General features: G+C 38.9%; 1 protein-coding gene and 1 long non-coding RNA gene across 5 annotated transcripts in view; one reads left to right on the top strand and one right to left on the bottom strand.

The window, feature by feature from the left end:
* Positions 1-22,500, bottom strand: part of LOC138028206 (uncharacterized) — a 390,617-nt gene that overhangs the window by 337,323 nt on the left and 30,794 nt on the right. The window lies entirely within an intron of this gene.
* LOC138028205 (proto-oncogene tyrosine-protein kinase receptor Ret-like) overlaps positions 6,804-22,500 on the top strand; it is a 49,939-nt gene continuing 34,242 nt past the window's right edge. Inside the window, exons 1-5 of one of the 3 annotated variants that reach the window (XR_011127575.1) lie at positions 6,804-6,880; positions 10,465-10,644; positions 11,402-11,808; positions 12,633-12,657; positions 12,977-13,216. The gene's annotated coding sequence lies outside the window, so the exon portion shown is untranslated. Of the gene's footprint in view, positions 6,881-10,404; positions 10,645-11,401; positions 11,809-12,632; positions 12,658-12,976; positions 13,217-22,500 lie in introns of those variants that run through there. The other 2 variants (XM_068875653.1, XM_068875654.1) reach the window with 2 other exon arrangements.

Genomic DNA, 22,500 nt, shown 5'->3' with positions numbered 1-22,500 from the left:
AGTACTATTATACCATTTGGGCTCGAAACGTTCTTTCTTGAAATCTTAATATGCAGCCCCATATGCTCTGGACAAATCTAGAGCAATTTCTGGAGAAGCAACAGCGCTCGTGGAGAGACTTGCAAAAGGCTGGTCAGCATCGGCAAATGGATTAATCTGGTTTAAAAGCAATGGTGAAGTCTTGACCATTCCTTGCACATCTTTAACTTTTTTTGAATATTGGATAAATGCAGAAGCACGTGACCTTGAAGTCTTTAACTTGCAACTCTTTTACTTGGAGCAAAGCTAGGGATTTTAGGACACCACTTTTATGCCCAAATATGGACAAAAATCATATCGAGCTACGTTACATCCAATAAGGAAATTTTTAAACCAGAAAAACGCCAGCACTGAACCAGAGTCCTGAACAATGACCTTCTGATAAATGTTTTAAAAAAATATGGTAACCCATTGACGTCCGTACGTCCACCACTCCATATATGCTAATGTGATCAGTATCATGCTAACAAAATCGTAACTTCCGGTATTTGATACTTCCGGAAGCTTCTCACTACCAATGTTTTCATTAAGAGAGGGTTTTAAGTCACTGATATATAGCGTTTCTTTAATGTTACACTGCAAGTCGGACTTTCCAGTTGCGAGGATTTCAAAATGGTCCCATTTGATGTTATGACCAGTAGAAATAGTATGGTCTGCAACAGCAGAGGCGTGGCTGACTTGTGTAAGAGCTTTGAAATGCTCGGACTTCCTGTCATGCAATCTTCTTTTTGTTTTGCCGATGTAGAAGGAATCACAGTCCCAACAACTGGCTTTGTATACTATTTTAGATCTTCGAGAACGACTGAAACGATCTTTGTAAGCTAAGGAAAAAAAGACTAGTCACCAGTGCCTCGCTCTAGTTTTTTAAAATTTTGACTATCATCCTAGGTTGCAGCATACATCTTTGATATTGGACATCCATCTTTTGATTAATTGACATCTGCCAAAACTAAGTATCCGCCGACCAGTATCCCGTGACCATATCGGGGGCTCAATCTTAGAGCTCACCGAGGTCAGCTGTATTTTTTTAAGTTTACCGCTGACCAAGTACTGGTTTTCAATTGGATTGCAGGCTCAACCCAGGTTAACTCAACTGAACATAAGCGAGGCTTCATTTTTCGCGCGCTTTCATTGGCTCGACGCGGCTACACGGCCTTACTATATATCAACGAAAGTTCTTACACAGTCAACGCTTTTCGTGTTCAGGTGGAAAACGGTTTGAAAAATGTTTTCTTTCTGCATTTTTCGCGGATTTCCATCTAGTTTGACATATCATGATATCTGTGGTCCAAACTGATTGCTACCCAATTATTCAAGTCAAGCATCGGCGGGATGTAAACTTAAAGCTGAATGTTTACTTTGAATTTGCTTTGAGCTGCTTTTTTCTCTGTATTGCAATTTTTGGCATATCTTTAGAAGCTCTGATAAGGTTACATGATGCCCGGAGAACCTCATCCTCGGAGACCCAGCGGCAGTCACGGGACGTGAATCGGGACTGGTGTTTTACGCCTATGTTTAGAATCGGAAACGAAAGGACTGAGCGAAAGAGAACGACAGGGACAAAACAGAATACCAGTAATAGCTCATACTTAGCACACAAATTCTTTCCTTGGGCTCTAAACCATTTTTTTTTTTACGGATGCGTTATTTAAAGTGGATGCGTATTTTAAAAGGTGGTGTAATCAGTTCTTCCTTTGTTCAGGAATAAAAATCGAATTTTTATTGTCAACTGGAATTAAATAACAATCATGTTTACTCTTTTGATCATAATAAAAAAGTTGATTTGTTTCTTTGTTTTGCTCTAGAATGCGAGCGAACAAGTGCTTTTTTAATCCGTTTGCCTAACTGGTTTTCGTTGAGCCTCGACAGTGACAAGAAAATTTCGCCCTTATCTTGTAAACACATATTCGCAATGAGTTCTCTTAAAAATAAGGGGGAAATCTATCTACAATCTCGGACAAAACTGTTGAGACAGTGAAACAAATTCACCTCCATTTTTACACACCCCTATTTACTCTCCCCTTCCCACTTCCCTTCCCCCCTCAGTCAATGTTGCTGAGTATTGTCCTATGTTCTACAGTATATTTCCAACCAAGATAAGGCAACATTGAGTTTGGGGGGAGGGCAAAGGGCAGCATTTAAGCGGCAAGTTTGAATAAGTTGTTGGTGAACCAAAAATGTCGCTTTTTCTTAACAGGTTTTGTCCGAGATTGTAGCTTGTGTTTTCAGACGTTTCTTTAAAGGCGGACTCTGACGTAAAAACACGATTTTTTAAAAAGTCTCAAATATCGCTTTTCAAATAATGAATTTAACTTACTTTCACCAACATTTCAATGTTATTACGTCGAAATACTTGTTTTTCATAGCATCCGCCATTATTGGTATGTCGCCTGCATACTTATTCGAGAAAGCCTGGAGCGAGGACTTATGACGTCACTTACTCAATATATCGCTCGCTGCTACTTGAGTAAACAACGGAAAACATGTCAGAGAGCGAAGCTTCGTCTTTTATCGATCATGATTTATTGACTTCGGAGTTATCGTTTAACTTTGAAAAACATCCTGAGTCACTTACCTGTGATTATGAAGATTGAGACTCGTGGCTACTGAGGAAAAAGCAGCTGCATATCGATGGGAAAGAGCTCAAGAGAAAGAACAAGAGGAATGCTTCGAGATCGTTCGAATCAACTGATATTAGATGGTATGTTGGAGTCGTGATTTTGTCTGTTTACTGTTGTTCCCTTCATTTGTAAAAATTCAAATTTCTCGTTATTTTTTTCTAGGTGCAAATGTACGTGTGGCTCTTCGGCGCGGTAACAAACGCAGAGGAATGCTTCTGCTGTAGCGAAATTGATCGGTGCTGGGGGAAGCTGGAAGCAGTAGCAGATGATAAAGAACTACCACCGATCGGCCTGGATTTCAATCTTGTTGTCTAGACGAGTGGGTTTGAGGAATAGCCACCATAGGATTAAGAAACCGAAAGAACGAGCGATACACACATCAACGTATGATATACTCCATGAAGTCCCAAACAAGACGAATAAACTGTCGGTATGAAACTGATCGTAGAAATCTATTCAGGAGCTAGGAAAATTATTGCCATTGTCGTTCTTAATTGCTACGTTATGAAAATATTTTCCGACAAGGAAAATTGTAAAGTGCAATCCAAATTAAGCTTATTATACAGCGCTCTAATACCGAGACTTCGCAGTTTGGCCTTGCTCATACATTGATGTGCACGTGTATTGCTCGTTCATTCGGTTTCTTAATCCTATGGCGACTATTTTTAAAACCCACTCATCTAAACAACAAGATTGAAGCCGAGGCAGATCAGCGGTACTGTAGTTCTGCGTCATCTGCATTTGCTTCAGTTCCAGCTACTCCACTCACCGATCAATTTCGCTAGTAACAGCAGAAGCTTTTCTTACCCTTTCACTCGCCTTTGTTACCGGGTCCGAAAAAAAAACACGTACATTTGCACCTAGAAAAAAAGAATAACGAGAAATTTGAATTTTTACAAATGAAGGGAACAATAGTAAACAGACAAAATCATGACTCCAACATACCATCTAATATCAGTTAAATCAAACGATCTCGAAGCATTGCTCCTCTTCTTCCGCTTAAGCTCTTTCCTGTCGATATGCGGCTGCTTTTTCCTCAGTAGCCACGAGTCTAAATCTTCATAATCACAGGTAAGTGACTCAGAATATTTTTTCGAAGTCAAACGATAATTCCGAAGTCGATAAATCATGATCGATAAAAGACGAAGCTTCGCTTTCTTCCATGTTTTCCATTGTTAACTCAAGTAGCAGCGAGCGATATCTTGAGTGAGTGACGTCATAAGTCCTCGCTCCAGGCTTTCTCGAATAAGTATACAGGCGACATACCAATGGCGGATGCTTTGAAAAACAAGTATTTCGACGTAATAACATTGAAATGTTGGTGAAAGTAAGTTAAATTCATTATTTGAAAAGCGTATGCAACATTTTGGCGGCGTTTCTTCGAGGATCTGAGACTTTTTAAAAAATTGTATTTTTTCGTCAGAGTCCCCCTTTAAAGCACCCAAACGTTATTTAGTGTTGGAGCAGATCACGTTTGAAGTTCTCACCTGTCTTGGGTGCATTACCATAGTTTGCCGATTTTTGTACCAAGCCAGCCTGGCGTGTTTCAATAAAATACATCAAAATGTGAATGATCTTGTTTTCAGAAATAAAGTGGAATAGAGTACATCATAGCCTGCGTAGCAAGTCTTTCCGTAGGGTTTCCGCGCAAATTTCGATGTTTTGGCCGCGCGAAAATTGGGGCGAGAGCAAAAAAAAGAGGGGGTAGGGGGATAGGAGAAAAGGAAACGCTTGCAGACAAACGCCTGGAATTTGAAAACCGCCTACTCGTTCTGTCACGCCTGTGCGCGCTCATAGAGGTTTGAAGCGGTCATCGGCTATCATAAATTGACCAAAAAAATGTTTCGCCATCCGTAACGGAAGTGACCTTTCGGGGACACGTGCAGAATCAAAACAAACTTCACAAGATCCTTGACAAGATATTTCGGAATCAACACGCGTAAGGTGGAGGAATCTCAATGATGAGTCCGAGCGACCAATGCAGGCTTTGCAGGTGCAAATTTGACAATTTAAGCCAAACAATCTATATTTCAACAGAAAATCTATTCAATCCGTTGCGAAGGAAGGACTGTAAGGGACAAATTTTAGCACAAATTTGCCAGAAAGTTGGACTTGAGGTGGTTAAATGTGAGAAATATTCAAGTCGAGTTTGTAATCCTTGTGCTCGCAAGATTCGAAATCTTGGAACACTCTATTCATTCGTCAAGAAATCGATAGAAGGTGAAATTAGCAAGTCATCTCCAGCAAATAAGCGTTTGCTAGACACGCCAGAGGGAAGAAGTCCGATACGGAAATCAATTCGGGTGTTTTCTCCAGTGACAAAAACAAACAATGAGAACTCTCCACGAAGAACTTTAAAATTTGCGCGAGAGTCTTCAAATATCACTTAGAGAAGGAAAATAGCGATAATCTCTACCAGCTTTTAACTATAGATAACCTTCCCGAAGGCGGCCTGAGAGCACCTGAAATGTTGCAAACAAGCCGCCGACATTGCTAGGTTTTCCCACACAATTTTCTGTTCGGTGGTGTAATTAACACCTTGTTCTTGGCGCTTGTGCATGGAAGAAAGTGATGTTAAAATTAAAGGAACAGCTATAAATAGTGTCGAACTTGCTTCTCCAATGATGTCAAGGCTTTAAATCCCAAAGCGTCGGCATTACACTACAGGATTTCAACAGTATTGGTCCACAGGGGTGCAAAATTAAGCACAATGATCTCGCAAGATCAAATCGTTTAAGAGTCTGTTTGCCAGCTAGCCGTAATCACCATTAAAGTCTTCCTTGATTTGATCATTCGCAATACTTTGGAGAGGACTAATAATTGATACGTAAGCATTGTTTTTCGCAAGAAATGAGGCTTTTCCCGAAACCAGTGGGAGAACAGCAAGCAAATCTCCCCCTTGGAGAAGCTGTTTAATACATCGAAATTCGTTGTTCTCCTCTCAAGCCACCGCTAAATCCCTCATCGACATCGGAGCTAACTGCTTGATGTATTATTTCTTGAAAACAAGACCTCTCCGCCATTTAGCCTACGTAGTGAGCGATTTCAGCGAGCGAAAAGTGAAAATCAGTCCACCGAAAGGTCCGAAAGCGTTACTTTCTCTAATTCATTCGCTTGCTACGAGCAATACATTATTTTGACATGAGGCACTGAGAGGCGTCAATCAAAAAAATCCGAACCGCGCCAATCAGGAACGGGAGTTTTCAAAATCGAAGGGGGTTGTCTGCAAGCGTTTCCTTCTCCTCTACTCCCCTCCCACCTCGATTTTTTTTTTTTTTTTTTTTTTGCGCTCGCCCTATTCTCGCGCGGCCGAAAAAAGAGTTCGCTCCTTGCCAGCTGAAAACGCTTGCTATACAGGTTAAGTACATCAACCTTGAACTGACAAAGTTGTTTTTATGGCTTCTAATTTTAGCATGATTCCTATTCGCTGGCTATTGACAGTTGATTCTGAAATGACATTTTTTTTCCTTGTCCATTCGCTCGGTGAGGGTGTGCTTGTTTTCTTCTAAAACTCATTCGGTGATGGGCTCCTGGTTCAAGAAAAAATTATTGCCAAACTGATGAATTGCAAAGTAGATTTCACTGGAAAAACCGATGTTGCACTCATCGCTTCATGATTCATGCGACATCGGTTTTTAGCGTAAAATTTACCGTGGAATTCACTAGTTACGCAATGAATTTCTATAAAGAAGAAAGGAACGAAAATGATTTAATTATTAAAGCAGCAACCGGAAACATCAAAAGACAGACAATTCGAAACCTTTTATTTTCACAAACCCTACAGGCAGTAATAACAAATAACAGGGAGTTCCGCTTTTAGGCTAGGCTAAATCTATATATAAATCTATATCTATATACTTCTTTAGTGGCCCGTTAGTAGTGCACTGGGGACCCAGATATTTTTGAAAGCGTTTGAATGGAAGTTTGAGTGGTGGATTTCTCGATAACCTGATCATGGTTTTCTTTGTTCAGGCGTTCTGCAAGTGTGCCGATGACTTCTATGGTTTTCTTGATCTGGTCTGTGTTTCGAGGGTGTACTAAAGGTGGGCCACTTTATTAGGTCCATTAATCAGCGAACCGTGCTAGTCCCAGAGTCTCTCCGGGAGTTCACCCGCTGACCAAAAAGTCTAAGGACTCTGGGTAAGTGAGCGCTGTCTATTCGATCATGGAAGGAATGTAGTTCAGAGTTATTGTTTCCTAGATCATTTTGCGATATTAAGGTAAGTTGACATAAAGTAGTTGTTTTGAAACACAATTTCAACAATCACTTGACGTATAGCCACCGGTTTAGGTGACGTTTGAGTGTCTCAAAAGACGATGCTCCTTTGGTTCTTTTCGCCCGCGCTTATCAACAGTTGCATATTTTCGCCGGCCGTTAGGCTAGTGAGAGAAACTAAGGGGTGGCGAATGGTAAATGCAAGACTTTGCGAGACGGCGAGACCAGCGTTTTTTGTTTTGCGAGCCCGCGACATTTTGACTTTTTAGATTGCGAGACCGAGACTTCAAAGTGTTTGACACCTTCATTTTAAAAACGAGACTGCGAGACGCACATAACCGCTCAAAAAACGAGATTGCGAGACCCGTGAAATTGGACTAAAATTTTGCGAGACCCAGAGTTTTTGATGAACCATTCGCCACCCCTAAACTAGTTTAATTCAGTGCTAAAAAGAATCAAATTTTAAAACAATAAGTTCACCGCAGTATTGAGAACATTTTTTTTTTCAATATACTACAGATTAAAGACAGCAGATTGCAGACTGGGTATTTAATGAAATTTAATAGTTATGTTTTACTTCCCGTCAAATATATTGGGCTAAATTTTCAATGTTCTCGATAGCTTTTCCGAGAACCCCAGTCGAGGGAAGGGACATTTTTAACACTTTACCTTGAGGATTGCTTTTCAGAGGAAAAAATGTTAATTGATGCACAATATTTTAGCCTCCAGAAGAATTTTAGAGTGCAAACCAACCAAAACATCTAGAATTTTCTTTCCAATTACGCAAATACAAAGTTGTTAATCTTTTAAGAGAAGCGGCCGCATGGAAATAAAACTAACAAAGCACGTGCTGTCGGCTAAAAGTGATCTTCACGCATTATTCTTTATCAACAGTTATCGAAGGGGCAACGTTGAGTTATAGATAAAGCAGAGAGACGATTAGGTATAAGATATAGATTGTCGGAACTACAGACATGCAGACCGACAACAAAAAAGCCCATTTGTCAAATACGTACTGATGATATTTGATAACAACAGACAGATACTTACGATGGTGTCACGCGCGTAAATCGCCTAACCGAAATCACGAAAAATATGAAATCTCGACATTTGGTCCCTTGATTATTTTGAATTCTTTCCGAAAAAATAACCAGATCATTAAAAGCATGTAAAAGCTTTCTTCCGACTTTTCTAATTCCTAGTACCTTAGCTGATTGTGAACATCTGCAAGAGAGCGAACCAAAGAAAAAAAAATGTTTTCCGCTGGGCTTCTGATAGGATGAGGACAAAAAACTAAAGATTGTGCGGATATTTTTGGCTATATTAAAAATGTGTTGATTATGCGGGAATTGCAACGAAAATAAAACAATTTAAAAAACTAATAATTAGGCTCGTCCAATGTATTTACATGCTTATAGTAAATCAGGAATCGAAATTGCGACCAATGAGCCACTGATTTTTTTTTTTTTTTCTTGCCTTTGCGATTAAAATATCTGGAGGAGTGGCCAAATTGCGACCAGCTTTCGCCGTTGAAAAAGAAAAAGGTTAAAAGTTGGCATTTTGCCTCAGCTTTTGCTAAAATAAATAAACCGATTAAAATTTATTTTGTTTCTCGTCCTGAATTTTGTTTCAATTTGGACATATAGAGAAAATTGTAATGTGGTTGGACCACGATCTATTCCCCCGATCATTCACCACTTTCTTCCTATTTTCACTACGATTACAAATGATACAATTTAATTTGCGACTATAACTTGCGACTGAATTTTCATATATCTTGTAGTTGCGACAAGATATATATTTTTTTTTCGATCCCAGGGTATGTTATGAAATTTTAATTTACAACACGGTTGAACTAGTGTCCAGGCTTATTCAGAAAAATGCGTGGAAACTACTTACGACCTTTCCTCCTGCGAACGGAACGGCATGTTGACTTCAATGTTCAGGAAAAATAAACTTTTCAAAATAGTCAATCTCTTTGGCTTTTAAGTTTGTGAGGATGGTAAGCTGCTGCTTTATCTCTAATATCAGACATTTCTCGTGTTTTATTCGGAGGATGCGGATTTTAGGGAGTTACCGGATCCGCATCGCCGCATCCTATGAGATGCCATGTTTTGATGAATAATTTTCCTTTAATTCAAGATTTAAAAGATTAAAAAAGTCAGCACTCAATCCTAATCCGATTACAAAAGTAAAAGCGTGCACAGACTGGAGATCAGTTTGCTTTTTGCCCTATCCACGATTGCAAATGGCAAATCTATTTCCGACCACTTTTCTTAAGGTGGCTGGAACCAGTTTCACCACTTTAAAGTGCTGCTATGATCAAATTTTTATCCCTTGAAGTTTTAGGTTTCACTGTTGATTTCAGAAGAGTGCTCTAGAGATAAGGAGCGGTAGTCTACTCAATATGAGTACATATGGATTTTAATACAGTTCTGTCTCGTAGCCCAACAAACGTTGATCCACTCTTCAGTTAAGTTCTATACACACTGAAGCATCCTTAAGGCTTACATCACTTATCAACATAATCACGCGACATTGTTTGTCCGTTATCGCGAGAGAGCATTTTGCGTCGCCATTTGGGGATTCATTATAATAAAATATTTCTCTTCGATACATGAATTACATCGTTTACTGAGATTTGAATACGCTCTGGCTTTTGCGAGGATCTTATAGGACACTGTATATTCTTCGTTCTTTTTCTTGGGAATTGAAGAAAAAGAACGAAGAATCTACAGTGTCCTGGAAGATCCTCGCAAAAGCCAGAGCGTGTGTGGCTTTAAACCTCTAGAATAGAACTTCCTTACGTATCACAGAGAAAATAACGTTTAAACAAAATAATACTTTTTTGACATTTAAGGAACATTAAATTGGTGTTAATTTTCATTATCATAACATAAAGACTGGCCAAATAAGAACGTTTTAAAAAACTGACATCTTGGATTAAAGCGTGTCTTTCACCGATGGCGTGATCAGTGCATTTACAATACATACTTAATTGACCACTCCATGTATGGGGTTATGGGGTTTTCAGGGTCAATGAAACACAGTCAACGAACACAACAACAACTGTTAAGAATCCCAACTGGCCGAAGGCAAACCAGTCGGCTATTTACAAGCGAGGCCGGGAAGTTGAACCAGGGACTACCAGGACAAGGAGTCTTCACAAGGAGTCTTGAACCCGGGAACTCCGGATCTCAAGGGAAGCGTCCCAACCACTGGGCCGCACTGCTTCCTGTCTTTCTTGTCTAAAGCTTATCTACATTGATTGGGGGGTTGCCACGGACCTTTGGCTTGCTGGTGCCATTCGCGGGTCAAAATAAAACCGAGTAAAGTTTTCACTATATATCTCTTCTAGTCAGCCCAACCAGGGAGAAGGAAGCCAGGTCTTATCATTGTCCATGTCCATACCGTTTGTATCTGAAACAATAAGAAAACAAAATATTGTTTTCTAACTAGAATTCCATTTTCGACGATGAAACTGTTGTTTGGACAACTTTCAAGTTGTAAACTTGTCATTATGCTTGGACGTTAACGTTTGTATCCATTGTATTAACAAGTTTCCAACATTGCAAATTTTGATTTCAGCAGCCATCGGTTGCAGCTCGTATCTGATTTGTACATACATCTGTGCAGAAAGAACCAAGGACTAGCTCATTCCTAAAGGGACAAAAACCCAACAGGGCCTTAACGTCATCCCAGACGAGATGATTCGAGGTGTTTTCCATTACATCAACTTTACATACAGTTTGCTGATTCCTTTGTTTTGTAAGTACAGTTAATTACGATCACTGCTCCAAAGTCGTTGTTATATTCAAGTGATGCTTGAACAGATGTTTTTCGTATGTTTTTAAAATTATTTAAACTTTAAACCAGAAAACGTCTTATGCCATACAATACATACTCAATTGACCACTTCCCATAGAAGCTTTTCAGGGCCAATGAAACACAATCAACGAAACAACAGAACACAACAACAACTGTTAAGAATCCCAATGGGCAGGAGGCAACCCAGTGGGCAATTTACAAGTGCGCCTAGAAAGTTGAATAAGGGACTACCGGAAACAAATTCGACGAGCCGTCAGAACGAGTCTAGAACCCGGGAACTCCGGGTGTCACGGCAAGCACCCTAACCACTGGGTCGCAGGGCCTCCTCCTTGAATCTAGCATATCTGTGAATCTAGAATATTTGTGCCAAACAAAAAAGAGGGAAAACAATAGATGATAAGCAAAGGATCTCTTTAATTCCTTAATTTGGACACCTTTCAGTGCACAATTTTTGCGATTTAGGAAAACGTTCACTCACAGTCGCCAAAAAAGATCAGAAGTAATGCGCTTCAAAAACAACGCAGAAACGATCTTTTCTCTTATAAGCCAACGTAAAATCGTTGTTGAATATGGTGCGACTAATTTCTGTCTTCGGAGGGAATATGATACAATTTTTATTTGCCTCTGACGCTGTGAAACGCCTTGAAACCTTGCTTTTATGCTGTGACACGCCCTGAAACCTTGCTTTTATTTTCAGTTTTTGATTTTTTACACGGATTACAATTTGGGAGCCAACCCAACGAAACCACTGTTGCTTTCATTGGATCTAACGTAACGTTGACATGGAATTTGATTCTTACTGCTGAGGAAAAGAAAGAGGACTTGGAGGTGTGGCTCGGTACGTGGAATAAGAATTATCACTTCATAGACTTATTTCTTAAAAAATTCACCCTGAATTCAAGTGGAACTACGAATGATCAGACAGCCAAGAGCTCATTGGCATGGCGCTGGTTTTGGGCGGGTGATATTTCTCGAGATTACACTGTCGCTTACCAACTTACAAATGTTCAGCCCAGTGATGCAGGAGATTACGGGATCCGGGTGCGCGTCGATCTTTTTCCTCCACCGACTGAGGAACTAGGACCGTTCTCTCTTGTAGTTAAGGTGAGGAAACCTTCTTGTTTAGGACATAACGTTCTTTGATTATCGAGCATTTCTGTGATTATCAAGCAGTTGCAGACAACCTCGAAACAGATCCAATCTTGAAAGTCCCTTTTGAACCTGGACATTTTATAAGCTTCTTTGTACGCAAAATTGTTTACCTTAAAATTACCTCATATTTGCAGGAAAAAGAAACGTTTCTTCCTTTTATTCTCTTTAAATGCAACTTTTCGGTTATGAATTCCCTGAACCTCCAAAAACACCCTCAGGTGTTTCTGTTAATAGCTTTCTCACAGAATTTCGATTTGCTTTGACATGCTAGTTACTCCTCAAGGTTGTACAAAACGTGAAATGTTTGCATTTTTTTCCTAAATGCCAAAAAGAGCATTTATTGGCAAAGGTGGCAAAGGGAAAACCGGTGACATTTCTTCTATTACTTTCCATACGAACAGAAATCCCAGGTGAAGAAAAAATTTCTGGAATCAAATTTCTGAAACTCATTTTGTACACCTGGCGAGGTTCATATATGACGTTTGAAACATGCGAACAACAAGAGCCATTTTATGTGCGTTTCACTTTTTGAATTATTAAATCTCTGTATGATCTTTTCTTGTTTGTCACAAATATCTAACAGTTTCTAGATTTATAATGTATATATTGTTTACATTGCTTCACTCACAAACAAAACCCAACAATACTCAAATATATCAAATAGGAAAGGGGGTAGAGGAAGCAATGGAGAGAGAGGGCAAAGCATGAAGCAGTCCGTGATTTATACCAAAGCCAAGTATTGTTTTCGTAGTTTATTTTGTTCCATTTTTCCACAGGATCCTCCGCCCACGCCGACACCAGGTGACAGTATGGATTCCTTTTTTTTTTTAAACTTAACTTGTAGTCAAATCGGATAAAATCAGTAGAGACCTAAATATGGGGGAGTGAGGCCTAAACCACAGCATCCAGTTCTTGCAGGTCATTTGTACGCAGATTCACATCCCGGGATGGTAGAGAAAAAAAAATCAAATAAAAAACTGCACTCTCAAGGCAGACACCTATTAGTCCAGGACTTTGAAACCTCCGAAGGAATAGTGCTAGTTTATGCTTTAGAAATGTGATGATTTTGTGCCGGACAATGACATGGATGTCTAAAACACTGTTTTAATTCTATATTCAGATCCTCGAAATATCACAATGGAAGTGGTGGAAGGTGACAATGTAAACATCACTTGTCGCATAGTCTTTGACGGAACGCCAGTTGTTATTTGGTTGAAGGACAACATTCCCGTACTAACAGTACGTGACGTGGTCCTTGTCATTAAAAGTGTGAACAGAGCTCAGTCAGGCAATTACGCATGCTTTTCAGTCAGCCATGATGAGAACAAGACGTCTGCGATCACTGCTGTCAATGTGTTGTGTGAGTACTTCTTCAAGTCAATCTTAAAAACAGATCAAAAGATCGGAAATGCCACGAAAAAAATCCTTGCATCCCGCGTACTTATCCTGCGTACTTTATGGGTGTAGTTTAATTTGAAGAATTCCTCACTGGCATTCCAGTTCCATAGTGTATGTAGAAAACGACTTCGAAATTCGAAACATCGAGAAAATATCGCGAAGAGATCTGACTCAACATACAATTATTATTACTCGGTCACCCCATATATGACGAAATCATGATCCATTTTTAATTTTAACTGGATTCGATGTTGATAGGCTAAGAAAATACGGTATTAAAGTCAGCTGAGCAACGAATTTGTGGGAAATAAGTGTAGCGCTGGAGAAAAAAAAGACATAAACGAAAACAAAAAAAAAACATAGTATCAAGTTGAGGTTGTTTTTCTTAGTTTACAGGGAGGCCTTTTGCCTACACGGTGGCATTCCTCCTTCAACATACCTAATCGACCACTCCCCACAGTGGTCCGGGTCTTGAAACCCGGGATCTCCGGGTTTCAAGGCGAGCGCCCTAACCACTGGGCTTCATGCACTACTTTCTGAACATAGTTACAAGTAAAACATGTAAATAATGATTCACGTTGACATATTTTTGTTATCAAAACAAAACGACATCATCACTGTCAAATTTCATTGAGATAATCCTTACCCAAACCTGGAATTGGTTGTTACATTAATTCAAGAGAAATAAAGGGGATTGTTCATCACTTGGGTTGGAAATGCCAAGGAAGGTCTCTATGTTTCTTCAATTCGTTCAGCCTTTCACTTTCTTTAGCGCTGTAGTTTCGAGAAAATGACCAATTTACTTTCCAAAGCATATAACCCTAATGCCATAGCTCATTTTTTTTAAATCCATAAAAAAAATATATACTAAATAAATAAAAAATAAAAAAAAGGAAATATCAAACGGTAAAAAGGAAAAATAAAAAAGATAAAATCCGACGTTTCGGACTAGTCATGATTTCGGTACCCAGGAAAAATCATATCAGATAATGCAAATTACAGCATTTAAAGCGATTTTTGGCGCGAAGAATTAACAAAGGTGTGAAGATTATAAAAATACTTTCGCACGGATGAAGTCGAATTGCACCTTGAGATTTGGCTGTAAAGCTCTTATTCTCGAAATATCACGATGGAAGTGGTAGAAGGCGACAATGTAAACATCACTTGTCGCCTAGCCTTTGGCGGAACGCCAGTTGTTGTTTCGTTGAAGGACGACATTCCCATACAAACAGTGCGTGACGCGGTCCTTGTCATTGAAAGTGTGAACAGATCTCAGTCAAGCAATTACGCATGCGTTTCAGTGAGCCATAACTAAAACAAGACTTCCGCGATCCCTACGGTCAATGTGTTGTGTGAGTACTTCTTCAAGTCAATCTTTAAAACACGTCAAAAGATAGGAATGCGCAAAAATATCCTTGCATCTCACGTACTTAATTTTGCAAGTTTTATCGGTATAATTTGATGAATTCCTCACTGGCATTCCTGTTTCATGGTGAATCGAAGTTCGAAACTTCGAGAAAATATCATTTGACACACAAATAGCATTAATCAGTTACTCCATCTATGACGAAATCAAGATCCATTTTAGTCTTGACTGGATTCAGTGCTGGTGATCTAAGAAAATACGGCATGACAATCAGCTGACCAACGATTTTGTGGGAAATAAGTGTAACGCTCGAGAGAAAAAAGAAACATAGTATTAAGTTGAGGTTGTTTTTCATAGTTCACAACGAGGCTTTTTGCCTGCGTGGTGGTTTTCTTCCTTCAACATACCTAACGACCACTCCTCACAGGGGCTTTTCAGCAGCGTTTCAATTCACTGGCAATGAAACGAAATCAATGAAACAACAGAAGAGAACAAGAACGTTTTGAGAGATCATCCCAGTTTGCCGGAGGCAAACCAGTTGGCTATATTCAAGTGCAGCCCAGAAGTTGGTTGAACATCAAATTCAGCCAGTGGTCCGGGTCTTGTACCTGGGATCTCCGGATCTCAAGACAAGCACCCTAATCACTGGGCCACATAGCCTACCTCCTCAACATAGTTACCAATAAAACGCGCAAATTACGATTTACCTTGACTTAGGTTTTTTTCATCAAAATGAAACGACGTCATCAGCGTAAAATTTCATCGTGGCAATACTTACCCAAACCTACAATTGGGTGAAACATAAATTCAAGGCAAATTAAGGTGACTGTTCCCAAACTAGGTTGGAGATGCCAAGGACGGTCTCTGTGTTTCTTGAATTCGTTCAGCCTTTCTTTTTCTTTAGCCTTTTAGTTTCGAGAATAGGACAGTTTACTTTCCAAAGCATTTAACACTCATGCTTCGGTTCAGTTTTCTTTGCAATTCATTACAAAAATAATAATAATGAGAAGAATGAACTATCAAACAAAGAATCGATGCCTTTGTTGAAAGATCCCAATGAAATACCCAATAAAATACCTACACTCTTTTATTTTTTTAATAAGAATATTGTCTTTCCTGCCAAGGTTGAATATTTTTATTTGTTTGCCGATTTTAAGCTAAGAATACTCTTGTGCATATTCTTAGATTACAGCGTATGACATTTCGAGTTTAGAATATATTTGGGGTATCAATTTCAATAGTTTGGTGTATGGATCTGTATCGTGTTACATTGCGCACATGCTCCGTCGCTTTTGATGTCGTCGTGTCTGACGACACTCGGCCGATTCGGCTTTAAAAGAAACAATACTTTACTCTTTGGAAAAAGAAAGAATTTTATACTGTTTAGTTAAAAACATTGAATTGTATTGTCTTTACAAATTTGCACCAAACAAAATTATATCAATTTCCAAATCTCAGCCTCGGGTTTATTCTTAAAATAATCTTAAGATTCCGCAAATTTCAGGCTCGATATTCTCACAAATTAGATTATTATAATTTGAAACTAAAAAGAGTGTAATACCAAAAATGCCACTTGGTAAAATGTTGGTTTCTTTGCTTTCTTTAAAGACCTTTCATGAAAGAGAAACAATTCCTTGGGTCTAAGTGAGGGGAGTCAAATTTTTCGTAGCTGTGGTTCTTCATAGTTTCTCTTTTTTTTATTTTTAATTTATTTTTCAAGAATTTAATTAGATTTCATTCTTAGTTTCGAGCGAAAGAGTTCTCTTTTTTTTTTAATTTCCACTTACTCAAAAGGACGAAGCCGAATTGAGAGTTGGTCATAACAGCGACATTTAAGCGTTTGCGGATGAGATCCATAGTTGTAATGGTATGAACTTCATTTAAGACCTTTTTTCATTCATTCATTTATTTTCCCCATTTATTTAGAGAATTACAAGGTCTAAAAAGCTCACTACATGAAATAAACGGAGAAGGGCAACGATATAGGTAAATTAGTTAGATGCCCTTTAAATTAAGTTACATTTTATTTTAAGATAAAAGATAATTACAATAGGCGAAAGGAAAGGAGGAACACATAGTTAAGGGGTGTAGTAGTTAGTACTGAGCAAAATAATTCTGAAAAAGATATCTTTTAAATAAATGTTTATTTGACAAACTACGAATGAATAGAGGAATATCATTCCAATAATAACATCCAATAATTGTTGGGCAGAATTTCCTTATATTTGTTCTAAAGGAACTGGGATTTAGATACTGTAAGGATGTGCCTCGAGTAGTATACTTATGTTGCTCAGATACAAAAGATAGAGTAAGATTTGATGGTTTGTTATCTACGATAAGATCATAAAATAGTTGACAAGTTTTCAACTTCACAATATCAGGAAATTTAATTAGGCCAAGATTAACATAATGGGGAGTAATATGCTCACGAAGTGGTACCTCATTGATGATTCTTAAAGCTTTGTTTTGCAGCTTTACCACTTGAGATATGGCAGCTTCGTAGTTATTACCCCACAATACGCAGCCGTAAGTTAAATAAGGATATATAAGTGCATAATAGATACTTGTTAAAGATTTGTTGGGTACATGACGTTTTAATTTTGCAATAATATTTATGCTTTTACTGATTTTACTACTAATATAATCGATATGATGGTGCCATGATAGGGAACAATCAATAATTAATCCTAAGTAGTTAACACTGTGAGACTGTTCAAGATACTGATCCGCTAGTTTAAGAGGGGTGTATAAATTATAATTTAGTTTTTGCCGTGGTTGGAATACTATATATTTTGTCTTACTTAAATTTAAAGTCAGCTTATTTGAGCATAGCCAGTCGGGTAATTCAGAGTTTATTAGGTGTAGCAATGCATCGAAATCCCTACCAGTCGCAGTCAAGGAGGTATCATCGGCAAATAGTCTTAAGGAAAAATAATTAGTTGCATTTACTATATATCATTTATGTAAACTAAGAAAAGAAAAGGACCCAAGATCGACCCTTGTGGCACTCCTGAATTTACGGGAAGAAAACTAGACTCAGCTCCATTAACATACACTCTTTGCTTCCTTTTGATTAAATAGGACCTAAACCATTGGTTTTCAACATCTCTTATTCCATAAAAAATTAGTTTAGACAACAGAATCGAGTGATTGACTGTATCGAAAGCTTTACTTAGATCTAAAAATAGGGATACAGCATAACATCCTTCATCAAGGGCTAATGTTATCTCGTCTATTAAATCTACTAAACAGTCAGTTGTAGTGTTGTCAGATCTAAAACCGTATTGGTTAGGTATCAAGATATTTTCAATAGTAAAATAGAACGTTAATTGATTAAGAATGCATCTCTCAAATATTTTACTTAGTGCTGGAAGAACTGAGATAGGCCGGTAGTTATTACACAAAAGACGAGATCCTTGTTTGAAAATCGGGATGACTTTGGCAATTTTTAAACTGTCAGGATATATACCTTGTTCAAGTGTCAAGTTTATAATATATGTCAATGGTTTAAATATTTCTAGCGAACCGGAAGGTAACAGCAAAGGGTGGACCTTATCAACCCCAATTGATTTCCTAATATCAATATTTTCTAGCAATAAGAACACTTCAACTTCATTGACTTTATTAAAGTGAAACTTAGCCTTTAGGATATCGTAACTGGTTGCTGTAGATTTTTATTATCAACTTGTAAATTATCAATGTGAGAAGATGGACGCTTTTTATTAATTATTAGGTTAACGTTATCCCACATTTTCTTAGTATTAAGAGAGTCTTTAAAAACCCGACCATAATATAATGAGCGAGAAAGTTTGTTAATTGCCACAATTTTATTGCGGTAAATTCTATATTGATTATAATAACTAATGCAACGGATTGTCAACCATTTTTTATACAAGTAATTTCTAAGTTTGATTGATTTCCGCAGACCTCGAGTTATCCAGGGTTTATTAGTCTTGCCTTTAATTTTGATCGATTTGAGTGGTGCATGTCGATTACTAATCTTATTAAAGGAATGTAGGAATCTGGTCAAACTTTCATTCGCATCATTAGACTTAAATACAGGCGACCAGTCTTCGCACCTCAGTGCATCACAGAAAGCATTTTTATCAAACCTTTTAAAATCTCTAATTTCAATTATATCGGGAAAGGGGCTTAGTGTGGGATCATAAGAAAAAGTAAAAACAGGCAAATGGTCGGCTAATGTATCGCGACTGCAATGCTACCGCTCGAACTTGAAGATACGAAATTGGAGTGTATATGATCTATGCAACTTATTGTTGTCTCGATACTACGTGTAGCTTCAAATATCAAGGGATTAAAGCCTTCAGAATGAATCAGATTGAGGTATTCTTTTGCAATTGCGCTTCTAACAAGTGTGTTAATATTAATATCACCTAAAATTAGGCACTTTTGCTTAGACAAAAAAATGGCATGTAGAACATGTTCAAATTGCTCGAAAAATTCACGTTGAGATCTGCCAGGAGGATTATAAATAACGCCAATTAACAAGTCATTTGTCTCTACCCAGATATTTTCAATACAATCCATCTTTAAATCATTTATCAGAGAATAATCAAAGCTTGATTTTAAGTATAATGCAACCCCGCCCCCAGTTGAAAACAAGCGATTGTCCATTAGCATGTTATAACCCTGAATATCAAAACAGTCTGTATCAACTTGAGGCGCAATCCACGTTTCTGAGCAAGCAATTAGATCGAACTGAATGAATATGGTATCTAAAAAAGTACATAGCTCATTATAATGTTTGTTTAAGCTTCTAATGTTAAGATGGAGAACCGACAGTTGCGGTCGGACTACACTAGAGAGTTCATTTAAGTCCTCAACAGTGTATATACCATGATCATTAAAAGACTGTATGTTCAAATCTGGGTCATTCGCATCACTATTCATCAGTCAATCTGAAATTAATCTATACGTTTTGTGGCTCAAGCTTGGAAATAACTACAAATTTCAACAAACCTGACCATAAAATAAGCATCTAGGTATTTCCATATATAGCTCCATCTATGTAAAGTTTCCCTCGATGATATCTCGGGTTTTTTCCACTTTCAAAAGCTACTTTCATCACATCCTTAAGCTTTTTCTTCTTTTCTCTGTCCTCCCAAATTAGATCTTCAGTCACCCAAACACCATCTTGGAGATCACGCTTCTTTTGAAGGACTCTCAACCTTTCCGGACGATAAAGAAACTTGCATATTATCGTTCTAGGTTTATTGTCACTTCGGGGACCAATTAGATGAGTCACGGATTTTTTGGCGACAGTCCTTGCTAGGAGATTCAGCAACATTATTGAAACGAAGATTATATTCCCGCGAATACCTCTCAAGGGACAGGAGTCGTTCATACGGGTCTTCAATTTGCTTCGCATAATTGTTGACAGTGCATTCAACTTCATCTACTTGACATCTTGCATCGTGGAGCTCGCCCTTGAGTCCCTCTAGGCTTTCATTGAGAGTGTTAAACTTTTTGGATATTGCGTCCAACGCTACTTCATTCCCCCGAACTTTATCTTGTAGCTTCGAGATATCTTGCATAATCCTGCTTTGACCACTGCACAAGTTTGTCAGCGATTCACGTACAAACGCTTCAAAATCCTCCTCTAATGCTTCACAAGACTGCTTCGATTTTCGTCGCCTATTTCACGACATAGTAACACAAAATCACAACATACTATTAGGTAGGTATAAAAAGAAAAAGATTTAAGACTTCTATGCAGACAACGCCTTTAATTCACTCAATCGGAGAGTTCTTCTCCACAATATCTCCTACCTATGCCCACCAATGGCCATCTATATTAGGAAATGTTACAGTGTACCCTCCCTTTTTTTTGTGCTCGGCGGAACCGAAATTTCATCATCAGAAGGAACTACACAGGGTGATCCCCTTGCAATGCCAGTTTATGCAATAGGCATAACTCCCCTTTTAGAACTGATAAAACCTCCTGCAACCGAAACCGATGTATCAATGAAGTATGTAGCCTTTGCAGATGATTTAGGGGGTACTGGGGACCTGATTACTCTGTGACGCTGGTGGGACAACATCGTGCTGTACGGTCCCAAGCTAGGATATAATCCAAATGCAGCAAAGTCATGGCTAGTTGTTAGGCCACACACCGAAGTATGCGCACGAGAGGCATTTGAGAGAACCAACATTAACATAACAACAGAAGGAAGAAAATATCTTGATGGTTTTATTGGGAGCGAGACTGGCAGTGGCAAATACGCTGAGGAGCTAGTCAGCTGGTGGTGTGGACAGCTAAAAGTACTGTCGAAGATAGCGAAGACAGAACCACAAGCTGCTTATGCTGCGTTTGAGAGCTCGTTCAAACACAAACTGAATTATTATATTAGAACATTGCCCAACATCAAGCAATACCTCGGACAACTGGATGCACTTGTGGATGGATCAAGTGTGTATCCCAGCAATAACAGATGGCCATATATGCTCTGCTGACGAGCGACTCCTGCTCTCATTACCAGCAAAGAAAGGTGGCTTAGCCATTCCCATCTTCTCTGCTACTACGGACTCCGAGTTGTCAAGATCCAGAGCAGCCACAGAACAGCTGATAGAGCATATCAACAATCAAGATAGCACAGCACAGGTGGACAGCGAACTACTAAAGCACTCAAAACGAGACATCATAAAGGCAAGGGAGGAACACAGTGAGGCCATCCTAGAGCAACGTCGTGCGAAGATGAGCCCCGAATAACTGAGGGCAAATGACCTAGCCGTGCTGAAAGGCGCCTCTAGTTGGTTAACTACACTACCACTGAAGTCAGAAAACTACAACCTAAACAAGAGGGAATTCAACGATTCATTAAGTTTAAGGTACCGTTGGACACCACCGAAGTACCTCCCATCTGTATGTCCATGTGGCAAGAGATTCGATGTCGATCATGCGATTTCGTGTATGAAAGGTGGATTTGTCCATAGGAGGTATGACGAAGTGCGAGATTTGTTCGCATCGCTGCTCCAGGATGTATGCCATGATGTCGAGGTCGAACCACATCTGCAGACCCTAACCGAAGAAATTCTAACTTGCAGTACCAACTCATCAGATGAAGCCCGCCTGGATGTTAGTGCGCGAGGGTTTTGGCAAAGGGGGCAACGTGCATTTTTTGATGTAAGGGTTTTTAACCCATTTGCAAAGAGCCACATAAACCAAAATATTGAAACCGCATTCACGAGACTTAGAAAAAGAGGCACTACAATCAGCGTATCATTGAGGTTGAGCACGGCTCCTTCAGCCCCCTCGTGTTTACACCCTATGGCGGAAGTGGAAGGGAAGCTGAGCGCTTCTTAGCTGAGCTCGCACACAAAGTCTCTGAGAACAAACACATGAGCTACAGCACTCTGATTGGCTGGCTCAGAGCCAAACTCTCCTTCAACCTACTAAGATCAGCTGTGTTATGCATACGAGGTTCAAGACCACCCAGGCAGGAGTTTAATGTTGATGTTACCGAAGCAATTATCTCTGAAGCAACTGGAAAGATCAGATAATTAACTGTACACATATTACATATATATTTTCTTAATTTCAGTTGTACATAGATTGTTAATTTTTTTTGAAAGCCTTCTTAGGTGAAGTTTTAATAAATTTTCCATTTTTTTTTCTTTAAGACTTCTATATCACTAGGGAACTACAGTGTGTGATTGGGGACAAATTTAATTTAAATTGATTGTTTTTTTAAGAAGAGGGGAAACTGACCAGAGTTCTGGAAGAAAAACCTCTCGAAGCAAAGTAGAGAACAAACAAACTCGACCCACTGCGATGCCAAGTCGGGAAATCGAATCCGGGCCAAATTGGTGGGAGGTGAGGCGAGCGTTCTCTCCACTGCGCCAACGCCTCCTCCTAAGTT

Source organism: Montipora capricornis, chromosome 13 (genome assembly GCF_036669925.1).
Source record: "Montipora capricornis isolate CH-2021 chromosome 13, ASM3666992v2, whole genome shotgun sequence".
Taxonomy (NCBI): Eukaryota; Metazoa; Cnidaria; class Anthozoa; order Scleractinia; family Acroporidae; genus Montipora; species Montipora capricornis.
The sequence above is the reverse complement of the archived record's forward strand: the minus strand, read 5'-3'. Positions and strand labels throughout refer to the sequence as shown.